This window comes from Diabrotica virgifera, chromosome 3 (genome assembly GCF_917563875.1).
Source record: "Diabrotica virgifera virgifera chromosome 3, PGI_DIABVI_V3a".
In the NCBI taxonomy this organism is placed as follows: domain Eukaryota; kingdom Metazoa; phylum Arthropoda; class Insecta; order Coleoptera; family Chrysomelidae; genus Diabrotica; species Diabrotica virgifera.
The window spans coordinates 158,222,064-158,237,575 of NC_065445.1; the positions used below are offsets into that span (position 1 = coordinate 158,222,064).

The window sequence follows — 15,512 nt, forward strand, 5'->3', positions numbered from 1 at the left end:
TGTTGTGCGCCTATGTCAAAGGGGCACATAATTATCCATTGGATGGACTTATGCATGGATGCTCTAAATGGCCCGATGAGGCGGTCGGACTCTGTGTTATGTTGTGAAACAGCGTCTTCATAGTTTTACGTAATATATAGTATATGTATAAGTATAATATACTTTAATTCGTATATAATATAATTTCTTGTATTATGAAAATCAGTGGTTAATGAATAAAACCCTACGCGGGAGCCCTAACGACGACAACGACTGAGAGATCAACTCTCCAACTTCGAACTGATATCGGTTCGGTGGGTGAATCGAAAATCTATCGCCTATCGTTATAGTTTTGTGAACAGAGGAACCAAGTAGTGGGGGTGATCTTCAGACGTCCACAAAAAGTCCGTATTTCGTCCAGTACGGACGTCCAGAGGACGTTCGTATTTATTCCACCCGAAGGACGTCTACCATCGGACGTCCGAGGGACGTACATATTTAGTCCACCGTATTCATATTTATTCCACCCGAAGTACGTCCAACGTCGGACGTCCAAAGGACATCCATTTATAGTCCATAGACATTAGGACTAAGACTGGACCTATTTTGGGCACGTATATTCAACTTCAAAAAAGATGCTCTAAAGATTCATTTGTAGTACGGATACATTGATAAAAATTATATTTTTGCTTAGTAGAATTAATTAGCAAACTTATGTCATCTTGGTAACTAGAATAATAAAACATTGTAACAAATAATTTACAAATAAGATTTTCACACTTTACAAAAAAAAAAACAAAAACATGTTTTGAATACTAAACTGTGCAATTTTGAATTAAATATAATTATCTTTTCGATGTAAACTATTTTATTAACATAATTAAGTTAATATTTTATTGAATTCTTTTGCTATTTTATCCCGTAATTCGTATAATATGTCCAATATGGACAATCAGCAAACGTCCTTATTTCGTCCAGTAAGGACGTCCAAAGGACGTTCATATTTATTCCACTCGAAGGACGTCCAACATCGGACGTCCGAAGGACGTACATATTTAGTCCACCGAAGGACGTACATATTTAGTCCACCGAAGGACGTCCAACGCCGGACGTCCAAAGGACGTCCATTTATAGTCCATGGACGTTAGGACCAAAAATGGACCTATTTTGGACGTCCAGAGGACGTCGTGTGCTATTAGGGATTCTATTTGTCCTTTCTGTATCAGGTTGTGTTTCTGGCGCGTATGTCATTATTGGTCTGATGACTGTTTTGTAAATTCTGTCTTTCACTGCTTTTCCGATATCTTTATTTCTCCATATTGTGTCATTCAGGCAGCCTGCGGCTCTGTTTGCTTTATTCACCTGATCTTCCACTTCGGTTTCGAGCTTTCCGTAGCTAGATAGTGTGATGCCTGGAACACTGCCTGGGGTAATTGCGGAGTGCATCGAGTAGCTCTGTGGTTACCACTGCCGGTTCCAAGCCCGGATAAAATGTGGAGGGTGATTGACAAGGTTAGCAACCTACCAATTTTAAAAACGAATACTGCTCAAAGAAACAATGTGAAGCCAAAATAATGTCAAAGGTCATACTGAATAGACTGAAGCCAAAACTAAACAAGAAACTAAAAGGCAATCAAGCAGGCTTTCGCGCAAAACGTTTCACTACCGACCACATTTGTACTCTAAGAATTATCTTGGAACAAGCTAGTGAATGGCAAAAAAATATAAACATAATGTTTATTGACTTTGAAAAGGCCTTCCAGAGTATAAACAGATAACAAATGTGAAAGATTCTAAAATTATATAGATTACCGATGAAATACATCAACTTAATCAGACTATTCTACGTAGTAGAATAGAACTTTCTACAAGGACTATAGAGCCAGACTAGAACATGCAAGAGAAATGGTAGAAGATTATAGCTATAGTCATAGTCATAGTCATATTTTATTGGGTCTATGACATTTCGCCGTCGCCGTTTCGCCGTCGCCGTTTCGCCGTCGAGCCATTTCGCCGTCGCCATTTCGTTGTTAGCATTCGTACTTATAATTTCGGGATGATCATTACTTGTATATAAGTTTTGAATGGTTTTCGATATATACTATCACTTTTGCAAAATGAAGTTTTTTATTTTTGATACAGTAAAAACAATTGAAATTGAAATCAATTTTCTCAATATTGTTTATTTCCGGGAATCTGATAATAGTCATATTTATCTATTTAATGATGTATTCTAATTATACTCTTGTTTATTGTCCTTAATTTGTACTGACTGATTTGTGCTAAGTATTTCCCTGACATTTAGTATAAAAAAGGCTAGTATGTTATCACGTTCTTGTAAACTTAACCAATGCCGGGATGGCGACGGCGAACTGGCTCGACGCCGAAACGGCCGACGGCGAAGTGGCTCAACGGCGAAACGGCGACGGCGACGACGAAATGGCGACGGCGAAACGGCAACGGCGAAACGGCAACGGCGAAACGGCGACGGCGAAACGTCCCAGTCCGTATTTTATTGATCCTTTAAGACATTCAAAATAAATGTATAGGATACGTCACTACAGAATTCAGTATAAAAAAACATTAATGTGTATAATACAATATTCACAGTGTAACAAAATTGACAAAACTTAAAATATATAAAATAACATTTTTACAAGTAAAATATGAAGCTACTGCAGTATGTCCTCCAGATATTCATTTATAGAATAATATGCTTTTCGTAAGAGTAAATCTTTAACATTTTTTTTTTAAATTTAGTGGAAAGTGGTATTTCTTTCACAGTTTTTGGCAAATGGTTGTATAAGGTCAGTCCCATATATCTGAAGCTATTTTGAAATTTGGATGTTCTGTTAGGAATAGTGATTGTCTGCATTTACCGGAATTGTATTTATTTCCTCTTTTACATAAAGTAAACATTTATAGGGCCAATTTCTCATATCGAGTTCAACTCCAGTTTAACCTGAACTTCTAGTAAACGTCAGTTTAAAGTCAAAATCGTCTTTCTCAATTCCCGTTCAACCGATGGCAGTTTAAACTTGAATGATGCTTGAACGGTGGAATTCGGCCGTTCAAAGATTTCAGAACTCAGTTCAGATGATTTCATGGACTACGCATGCGTTGTATTAACGCGAAATGCTGTCATAATATAAATATATCCTATTTTATTATATTAAGCCTAACGATAAACGATAACATTATTTGTGTTTTTATAATATTTATTTATAATTATTAAAATGACTATTTGACTATAAATACTTAAATTTAACTTTATTCAAAAACAGCATAAAAAAGGTAGTTCAAAATGGCGACAGTTTTTTACATTTTGCCATCTATTGACATTTCTCGAAAGCTGTAGAACGAGCACTGACATGAACGCGCAATGAGAAATGCATTCCAAACAGAACCGGAGATCACCCGTGAACCCGGTTCAACTGAACCATAGATTAACGCAGGTATGAGAAATCGACCCATAGATATATAAGCAGTAGAAAGTTAAAATTTGATGTTTAATAAAAATTGGTTTACAAGATTGTTGATAATCCAAATTAAAAATTTTACGGATAATTTTTTGTTGGGTAATGAACACTTTGGTACGATCTACTGAGTTCCCCCATAAAATTACATTATAGCACATGTGGCTGTAAGCAAGGCTAAACGTTTGTTAATGCCGATATGGGTAGTGTGTTTTTTATTCTAGATATAGCATAAAAAGCTTTATTCAATTTCATGTTCACTGAATTCACTTGCTCTAACTCCAGCCACTCTCCAGTAGGTATAGATGCGTCTTAGGTTAACAATTCATTAAAACTATTTTAATATTTACTAGGTAATTTATTACAAATATACAAAAAAGCCACAAAGACACAAACTCACAACTTATAAAGTAAATTAACATAATTATATATTTACAAACAAATTTTCCTGGATTACTTGCAAACAGGTCGATGATTTTATTCAAATCTAATTTTGTAAGCAGATGACTATTATGAATATTTAAAACAGCGAACGAATTTAATGCTTCTTCCGTCATCGTATTTCTCAAATAATTTTTGACCCGTTTTAAAGTGGAAAATGATCTTTCACCAGTTGCGTTAGAAACCATCAACGATAAGACGATTCTTAGTGCTTTTTCTACGTTTGGGAAGGTTGCAATTATATTATTTTTATGCAAAAGCTTCATCACAAAAGTATCACTGTGAGTTGTTGGATTTTTATACTCAACTTGGCCTAGTAGTGACATTATAAAATGTTTTAATTGAATACACTCACTTGCTAGAGATGTATCCAAGTCACTGGAATAAATATTCACTAAGACCGACGCTTTGTCTGAAATCACGTTATCCTCTGAAAGAGGTAGAGAAAATAAAAATGAGAAAGTGATGGCAAGATCTTCATAAGCTTTTCCTCCAGATTTCAGATTATTTACCAAATAATCAATTGTTTTGTACAGCACTTGGGTTCTAATCTTACTTTGCGGTGTAAGGATCTCTTCTGTGTCTACTTAGTCAAACTGTAATTTTCTTTTGCGACTTCTAATTTCTTTGCTGTATTCCGTTTGTTGTGATAAAAGCTGCCCCTTATGTTCAAATAAATTACATTTATCACTCGTAAGAGACTAGTAAAAATGTTGTAATAAGCTATACAAAGACAAACATATATGTAAGTCCATATTTGCGCTTTCCCAGTAAGCACAAGTACGTACATAAGACATACTAAGTACGTACTGATGGGACATAAAGTATGTACAATGTACGTACTTTGCTGTACGAAGTACGTACTTAATACGTACATAAGACGTACATTTTCCAAATTATGGTACGTATCTAGTACGTACTGAAGGTACGTACCTAATACGTACTAACGGTACGTACCTAGTACATACTGAAGGTACGTACCTAATACGTACTGACGGTACGTACCTAGTACGTACTGACGGTACGTACCTAGTAGATACATATTGAAGGTATGTACGTAGTACATACTATATAGTGATGAGCGCACTAATAACCGACAAAATAACGCAAAAGATGGAAAACATAGTAAGTTGTGAGATAAAAAGAGATTAACCTAGTGAAGGTGTTAAATTTAGCGATAGTAACTTGTAGATTGACATTATATTGTTTCCCACCTTTAGACGTATCGGACGATTTTGAGAAATGCCACTGTCACAGTGACAGTTTTAGTTGACATACTCCTCTGATACGTCTAAAGGTGGGAAACAATCAATATAATATCAATTTATATGTTACTATCGCTAATTTTAACAACTCTACTAGTTTTATTTCTTTTTATCTCACAATTTAATATGTTTTCCATCTTTTGTGCTATGTTGCCGGTTATTAGCGCGCTCATCACCGTATATACATAATATTATGTACTGTTATATTTCTATTTGATATGAAAATTAAAATTAGATAATTATAAACAGAATTCAATTTAATATAAAATATTTTCAATTTTCTCAACCACGGGCATATAAATTTAGAACAACCTGTATACAACAAATTGTTATATTTAATTTTAAGAAGTGATTAAATAAGACTCAAGTGAAATCGTTAATAGGTCATTATCGTTGTTCGCGGAAGGATCGGTCATTAGCCGATGCTAAATAAGACTAAGTGGAAATAGAGAATAGGTCATTAAAATTTGTATATAGTAGAAAGTAATTTTAGAATGGGAATTAACTATTTTCTTTGAAATCCATTAAGCATATTTAGAAAGTTTAAAAATTGGTTTTGAGGAATACTGCGAATGAGAGTTGGTGGTGGAAGTTTGATTTGTGAATCTGGAAGGGATATTTAGAAAGTAGGGGAATGAATGACAAATAGAGATCAGAATGTTTTGAGCTGTCGAGAAGTGAAGTCGAGTAGTAGACGGTAGTGTACGGAGAGTGAGAAAGCCGGTGTAGTTCCGTGAGTGTGGAGTATCTATCGTAGAACGAGAGGTAGGCCAGGTTGAGAGTAAAAGAACCTCCTTGAGCCAAGAGTTCCCGGTAGTTGATTGCAGTTTCGAAAAAGGTAGAACACAGCATCACGACAGAAGCAGGAAACGAGAGCTATACGAGCTAGTTTCAGAGGAGAACATTACTGGAAGCCAGGACGAGGTTTTGAATGCAGCCAAGGATAGCAGGAAACGGGTCTTGTGTGAAGACATTCTCAGTGCACCAGAAAAAGGTCAGTCTCATTTGTTTGGACATGAATGTATGGGTTTTTTGTAGTAAATACCACATTTAAAATTGAAGAAACATAATCAATAATATCAGAAAAGCTTCATCAAACTTAAATAGAATTGTTGCTGATCAATCATAATAGTTAAATGTTAATAAAAACTTTCAATTGGAAATCAAAAGGAAATAAGATTCCCATGTGTAAATGTTATGTTCAAGAATAATAAGATATAGCAAATATTAAGCAGTGATTGCCATTTAAATAAAATAAACAATATTTTGATTACAACTGTAACCCATATGTGTTATTATTTTACTCTTTTCTTTCCTATCCCGATTAGGAACCATTAAAAAATACTTAGAAGCCACATATGTAAGTAATTAATTTTATAAAAAGCCCTGAGATTGAAAACATATTGATATGTGATCTGGTAAATTAATTAGATTATTATTAAAGCATTGATTAAATTAAATGACATATAAAAATATTATCTCATATCAATAATCAAGATCACATCAACTGGCGCCCAACGTGGGGCATTGTAAAGTATTTCTAGTGGCAAATTTGAAGGATAGAAAGAGTAAAGCCGGTATTTGAAAATTGATATGCCTTTGGTAAAAAGTGAGATACTTACATTTGATAACATAAAATTTTAGATCTCTTTAGGTACAAATTTTACATAACTGATTTAATATTTTTTTTACGATATTACATTTGATATATTTATTGACAATTTATAATATTTGGGTGAGAAAAAGTCGTCTTGGTAACATACTAGTAAAATTTCATATTTGGCGGGGACAGTACTTCTTGAAAACAAATGTCTGTGACAAGAAGCCAAAGCAAGGACAACAAAAAACAAAAAGAACATTCAGACCAAGAAGATATTTTAGACACGACAATCATGGCATCAGAACAGCAAGAATTATCAGGAATAGATAAATTATTACAAATGATGCAACTCCAGTCACAAAGAATAGAACAGAAAATGGATGAAACACAACAAAAACTGGATGACAATCAAAGAGAAACAAAACAAGCAATGGATGAAGCAAAACGAACAATGGATAAAAATCAGGAAGAAACATCAAAGAAAATGGATAAAGTGGATCAAAAAATAGATGAAACACAACAAAAAATGGATGAAACACAACAAAAATTGGATCAAAAAATGGATGAAACACAACAAAAAATGAAACAAGCAATAGAAGAGAACAACAAGAAAATGGAGGAACGCATAGGAAAGTATGAAAAGGAAGTAAAAGGATGTTTGACAATAATCAAGAACGATATGAGACAACAAGAGACAGAGATTAAACAAATCAAAAGCAAAATAAAGGAAATAACGAATTGCCAGAAAAAGGAAATAGAAAGTTTGGAAAACAAGTTGCAAAACGCTATTCAAGCAGACATAGAAGAAGTGGAAAGAAAGATTGCGGAAATCAATACTCAACAAAATGTAGGAGAAAGAAGAGAAATGGTTATACATAGCACAGATGACGTGAAGATAAGGTTTGGCGGGGATGTAAGAAGATTACACCCAGTGCCGTTCATAAATAGCCTGAAAAAGAAAATACAACACATCGGAAATTTCGAAACAGCAAAAGAAACTATCAGAAACCATCTCAAATATGAAGCAAGCCTATGGTTCGATAGTAAAGAAGAAGAATTCGGCAATTGGCAACAATTTGAACAAAAATTTTTGAATTATTTCTGGGGAAAGGTCCAACAATTGGAAATTAACAAGGAATTGCAAAATGGGAAATACAATAATAGGATGGGTGTATCAGAAAGGACATATGCTTTGCAAATTTACAATAATGCAAAACATTTACAATATAATTACTCATCGGAACAATTAGTCGAACTGATTGCAAGACATTTCGAGGAAACGCTGGAAGACCATATCACATTGCAAAATTACAAAGACATAGATAGTTTATGCCAATTCCTACAAATAAGAGAATCACGTCTAAGAGAAAGAAAATCAAGAAGGTCGCGAGAAGATTACAGGCCCCGAGAAACACAAGATTACAGAGATAGAAATCAAAATAGGAGGGACTATACAAGACGAGATTTTAATCCCAGAAGGGAAAACGAAAATAGAGACAACGGAAGAGGAAATTATGAACAAAGAAATAGGCAATGGAATGAGGACAGAAATCGAGAATACCAGAATAGAAACACCACACGCTCAAATCAAGAAAACAGAAATAATGGTAGACAAAATGAACAGGGATATCGAGAAAACCGAAACAGATCCGACAGACCAAGAGAAAATAGAAGAGAGGTAAATAATACCCAGACAGAAGAATATGACGGAGAGACAAATTATGACGAAAATATAAACAACAATGAGCAACCGGCGTCTTTTCACGACGGCGCTCACTAAAAACCAAAAATCAAACAGGAATCTTTTGTCACCCCAAGGAGTTTATTAAATTGGCAGGAAACAACGAAAAGAAAAATGGAGTTAATTTAAAATTTGTGGATGGATTTATCAACGAGAAACCAATTAAAATTATGATAGACACTGGATCTGAAATAACATTGGTCAACAGAAAACTAATAGAAGAAGTTAACTTAACAAATTTAATTTACAAAATACCTAGGGTAAATTTAGTGGGCGCAAACAAACGGACATTGGCAACTATAAATGAAGGCATACGAGTAATAGTACGACTGGGTAAGAAGATGTATGCACTACAATGTGTAATAATGCCAAACATGTCACATGACATGATAGTAGGAGTTGACGAATTGGCAGAAAAACATGTAGTGATAGATTTTAAAAATAATACGATGAATCTAACAGAAGAAAAAGAAGAAGAACAGGACAAGGAACAGGAGAAACAAAATACGGACGAATCAGGTAAAGAACAAACAGTGGAAATGAATTTGGCAACGAAGCAAGGACAAAGAAGAAAAGGGAGAAAAAGTCAGAAAAAGACAAAAGAAAATGAAACCTGTGGCTCCTCAAAAGAAGAGTGGAGCCCAGAAGAAGAAAAATTGAGAGTATCAAAAGCAAAAGAAAACTGGGATTCCTCAAAAGAAGAGATGAGCTCAGGAGAAGAAGAAATAAAGCTAACAAATGAAAGCGAAAAAGATATGATCGAAACAGTGGCATTTGAAGAGGAGGCATATGAAAACGAGGATGCAGAATACACGGTAAAAGTATGTGAAAAATATGAGGAAAAAGACAGAAGATTGATATGGGAAAAAGGGAAAGACAGCATAATAGCCGACACTCTAACACAGGATGAGGACACTGAAAATAAGGAAACAATTACTCTACAGGTGGGACTAATTAGAGTAATACAAGAAGAAGGGGTATAAGACGTAGATTAAAGTAAGGAAATATACAGGGAGTTGGTTTTGCCCTCGAGAAAATTTATTTAAAAATGCAGATAAATTTTATCGAATACAAGGCGGGGATTTGTTATATTTCTATTTGATATGAAAATTAAAATTAGATAATTATAAACAGAATTCAATTTAATATAAAATATTTTCAATTTTCTCAACCACGGGCATATAAATTTAGAACAACCTGTATACAACAAATTGTTATATTTAATTTTAAGAAGTGATTAAATAAGACTCAAGTGAAATCGTTAATAGGTCATTATCGTTGTTCGCGGAAGGATCGGTCATTAGCCGATGCTAAATAAGACTAAGTGGAAATAGAGAATAGGTCATTAAAATTTGTATATAGTAGAAAGTAATTTTAGAATGGGAATTAACTATTTTCTTTGAAATCCATTAAGCATATTTAGAAAGTTTAAAAATTGGTTTTGAGGAATACTGCGAATGAGAGTTGGTGGTGGAAGTTTGATTTGTGAATCTGGAAGGGATATTTAGAAAGTAGGGGAATGAATGACAAATAGAGATCAGAATGTTTTGAGCTGTCGAGAAGTGAAGTCGAGTAGTAGACGGTAGTGTACGGAGAGTGAGAAAGCCGGTGTAGTTCCGTGAGTGTGGAGTATCTATCGTAGAACGAGAGGTAGGCCAGGTTGAGAGTAAAAGAACCTCCTTGAGCCAAGAGTTCCCGGTAGTTGATTGCAGTTTCGAAAAAGGTAGAACACAGCATCACGACAGAAGCAGGAAACGAGAGCTATACGAGCTAGTTTCAGAGGAGAACATTACTGGAAGCCAGGACGAGGTTTTGAATGCAGCCAAGGATAGCAGGAAACGGGTCTTGTGTGAAGACATTCTCAGTGCACCAGAAAAAGGTCAGTCTCATTTGTTTGGACATGAATGTATGGGTTTTTTGTAGTAAATACCACATTTAAAATTGAAGAAACATAATCAATAATATCAGAAAAGCTTCATCAAACTTAAATAGAATTGTTGCTGATCAATCATAATAGTTAAATGTTAATAAAAACTTTCAATTGGAAATCAAAAGGAAATAAGATTCCCATGTGTAAATGTTATGTTCAAGAATAATAAGATATAGCAAATATTAAGCAGTGATTGCCATTTAAATAAAATAAACAATATTTTGATTACAACTGTAACCCATATGTGTTATTATTTTACTCTTTTCTTTCCTATCCCGATTAGGAACCATTAAGAAATACTTAGAAGCCACGTATGTAAGTAATTAATTTTATAAAAAGCCCTGAGATTGAAAATATTGATATGTGATCTGGTAAATTAATTAGATTATTATTAAAGCATTGATTAAATTAAATGACATATAAAAATATTATCTCATATCAATAATCAAGATCACATCAGTACATACTATACACACTTATGATGATTTATGTAAATAAAAGTAAATATATGTGAATATATCTTTATTATTTAAAAAATAAATAAATTCAATTTTTATTCTGATTCCTTTTCCTTGAAAGTTTTTAAGCGATCCCCGGCTCTCCTCAACCATTGTCCAATTTCTTGCTCCGCCACCTTCTTATCACTACATTTTTCACTTTTTATTGCAGCTTCTATAAAGAAAGAATATCAAATTATAAAACTGGATACTTTTGATAAAGAATATTTTATCACAACCATCATCAACTGAAGCATTAATTAACCCATGGAAATACACCCATATAAATAAATAATACTGCTAATGTATGTCTACCTTGTGTGTCTCCGAAAATCGATTCATTTTTGCAACTGCTCTAAATATTTAGAAATTTAGAAGTGGGTTGTTTTTTACAATAATTTAAAAAAATCTGTTTTAAGACTGATGTCCCTCTAGTACGATTAAATGCTTTATTTTAAGCCCAATAAATTATAGTTAACTGTATAGTACATATCTTTGTTACATAATGCATTTAATTACAGTCAAATGTAGTTTAAATACAGTCAAATTTATGCAGTGCACAAATGAAAATTCTTCGTGTCAGGAAAACAAATCCTATTGGTGTAAACCCCTTCAATGTCACATTTACTGCAAGACATGTAACCAGAATGACCTTTAGTACATGTAATGTATGCTTTAGCAGGAGCATCACAAATAAAACCTTTAATTTTAATAAAATAAGTTCTACTTTCATATTTCATACCATTATTAATTATTTCTATGGCATCTTCTACAAATTTTTCTAAAAATAAATTAGAATCTTTGGGTTTCTCATAACCGTGATATATACCAACTATATCAACTGGCCCCTGTTTTGGATATAAACTGCATAAAATTGGATACACTTGACTGGATGAACTTTTTGAAAGTGGAAGACCATCTATATTAATTAAAATTTCTACAGTATCAAGACACTCTTCTCCAGAATACTGAGACAGCCCCAAGTAGCAATTTGTCGACGCGACAACGTTGTCTACCGCGTGGCAACGTTTTGTTACAACGTTGTTATTGCCTAGAAGACGACCCTATTCTGCACTAATTTGGTGGACGATTTTTGAGTTGTCTTGACGTTGCCTAGGCAACCTCCTATGAAGCAACATCGTTTCGTAAGCGTTGCATAAGACAACTGAAGCGACTATAAAAAGAACCTGCGCGTGCAATGGTTGCTCAAGGAGTCAGACTAGTTATGTTTTTTTACCTATATTTTTAACACCTGTATGGTGAATGCGAAAACCAAAAAGGTAACTATTTTGACATCGTATTAGGTATTTAAATTTATATAAATACATAAAGGACCTAACAAAATTACCTGATCTGAAATTTATAAACGCATCTCATATTACCGTCAAATATGGATATTTCACCTTTAAAAAATACACGCGCTACTTCTTTACGACATTTTTGACAAAAAATATGCAAATTTAAAAAAATCAAATTTTAATATAAAAGTCAAAATTTATGTTAAAGATGTTCTGTATAAATTTAATGTATTGATGGTGCTTTTAAAGGTATCAGAAAATGCCTGCATTTTTTATATTCTGTGTTTTCATTTTCTTTACATCCCAAAAATCTCAAGTAAAACCAAAATGGTGCATTAAACAATATTACCAATATTACTAAAAAAATACCTTATTACCAACCCTAGACCGATAAGACAACTTAGAAGTCCAATCGCCAACCAAACCCGGCCGCGCTGACTATCCCAACCATTTTAGAACGCACCCTCTTATTGGGTGACCGAGAGGTCATGTGACCAGTGTCAAAAGTGTAGCATTCTCCTTAACAGCGTTGCCACATTTAGATTTCTACTTTTTTGGTAGATTTTTGATATTTTTTAAAATATTCTAGTAGGTAATATTTTTTAGTAGATTTTTGGTATATTTCAACATTTTGTTATGACTAAAATAAAATTTGCTTTTTAATAGTATTTACCTTATTTCTAAATTAATTTTCACACATTTGGTTACAATTTCCCAATCCGAAAATAAGACCGAAAATAAGATTCAGGACGTAGATGATGAATATTACAGAGAAATGAAACTGGATTCTTGTGTAACAAACTTGCAGATTTCAAGTAACAGTGCAAGCAGTATTTCAGGTGTTATTGAAGAGTTCTGGCATTCGGTGAGCCTATTAGAAGCTAACGATGGAAAACTAAAATATCTAAACATATGTAACTTTGCAAAACACAGAATATTGTGTTCACGTGTTTCTAATGTTAAATGTGAAACAATTGTTTGAAGATTTTGATCCAGACATGCAGCTGTTAAAATTAGTGGATGAGAAAGTATTTTTGAAAAATTTAAACGCAGAATGAAAGACTGCATTATTTAGAAAAACCAAAACGTTTCTTTTGAATAAGATATTTGGAATTAAAATGACACTACATTTTGTCTTTTTTTACATTTTGTCTTTTTTTCACCCCTGTAACTTATTAAATTAAACATTATAGAAGTTTTCAGGGACTTTCGGTCCTCGGAATAACTTAATCTTTCTTTCTGCGTTTAAATTTTTCAAAATACTTATTAGTTTTCTCAGGATTCGCAAAAAATGAAAACATTTAAAATACATTGAACATTTTAACGGGCGACATTTTGCGCCTATCCCCTTAAGTTAGCTGTTGTTTTTATTATCAAAAATCCCAAATATATCCCAAAAATCCTTAAGTATATTTTAGTTCTTGATTTAGTAGATTTTAGCTAAAAAATGGTAACTACCAGTTGTTGTTTTGGAATAATTAGGTTTCCAATTTTTTGGAATTCCTCTTGGGACAGTTAAGACGGATATGCAGATTACTGTATAAGTATACTCTATTTACATGGCCTAAAAAGAATCTACTGATTTTGTGAAAGCAAAACTACTGAAAGAGTAAAAACTGACCTGGCAACCCCGTCTAGCAAAGCTGATACAAAGATTGAAAGATTAAGGTTATCAAATCTACTGATAAAACAGTGGACAATGGAATGGAAACCAGCTATTAAAAAAACAAACAAACAGGTTGTTAAATAAATCGAAAATTTCCAGCAAAATAAAACATATAATAATAAGAAAAAAATAAGGTTATAAAGTAAATTCTTTTTCTCCTTCTGAAGTTGCCGCAAAGGTGTCACACACCTAGAACAACACCTAGGGTCGTGACAGACAACTTCAGAGTCGGCCAGAAAACCCAAATCGGCCAGGGCGTAAATTAGTTTAGCATTATAACGTTTTTAAGTCGTTGCGATTGTTGAAAAAACTGAACTGTGATATGTAGTTGTCACAATGGTAATAAATTAGTTGCCCGTATAACTAAAGGTATTACTTAAAGTTGTAACATCGTAATGTTAGTCGGGATAGGGGACGTTGGCCGAAACAACTGAAAATGCTCTCGGGCAACGTTATATACAGTGCATTTGTTTGTACTGACAACCAATGTGTCGAAAAATTGCTACTTGGGAGTAGTTTTTGCAAACAATTTCTCAATCCAAAATGAATATTATAGTGACCTGAGTTTATTGGTTGTAGAATAGTTTTCCTTGGAGTGTGTAACAGAGTTCTAGCATCTCGGGGTAATTCAGGATGATATGGTTTTAAAATATTTAACAGGTCATTAATAGCCACATGTGTAATATTATGTTTACAGCACCATTCTGATAAGCTACTGGTAAGACTTTTATGTAGTATCCTCCGTAGTATCACTAATACATTTTTCATCTTCTAATAATACCTATATTCTCATATTCAAAACAGAGTGTGTCTGAAAGAGAGTGTGGTAATGGATGATGTTCTAAATTTTCAAAAACATCCATTGAATTATCATTAGTGTCTGTCATATCCATACTTTTATTATCTAAACTAGTATTTCACTTTTCACTGAAATATTAAAACTAGATATTTTTTGCACATTCATTTGCTTAAATCGTTTCAATTGCTTTGTAGCATTTATGTAATGTTTACTATTTGATGACATGTCTAAAATTTAAAATAGATACCTACCTAAATGATGAATTAATTGTTAAAATTACCTTTTTATTCACCAATATGAAAAAAAATTCATATTTGAAGTACAAAAACAAGCAAAACTTATGACTCTTAAAGTTTGCCAAATGGTTTTGTTTTAAATATACTTATTTTTTATTTAATTTTATTTATCTAACTTCCTCGCCCACAAAATACATTTTTCAGTATGACTATAATAAGTTAAAAAACACTCACCTCAATAAGATAACAGGAAACCACACTAAGCTCCAACACCAAAAATAAGCAAAAAAAATCTAAATGAAACTGTCTTGCAATGAATTATCACATCAAAACTGTACTCGAGGTGGAAGGAAAGTTCCTAACCAAATAAATTAGGTTAGGTTAACATAACCTGACATAATAAATATGCCTTAGCTCTTCTTTCTCATGGTACATACTTGGACGTAATAGTACGTACTTAGTACGTACTCTTCTGTACGTACTGGTATGTACCCCAGTGTACGTACTTAAAACGTACATTTTACATCATGTACGTACAGTACCAAAATTGTACGTACTCAAAACGTACTGTGCTGTTTGGGTTG

At 33.3% G+C, this 15,512-nt stretch overlaps 1 protein-coding gene across 3 annotated transcripts in view; it reads left to right on the forward strand.

Annotated features, from left to right (window-relative positions):
• The window catches only part of LOC126881366 (beta-ureidopropionase-like), an 818,769-nt gene that overhangs the window by 183,781 nt on the left and 619,476 nt on the right, over positions 1-15,512 (forward strand). The window lies entirely within an intron of this gene.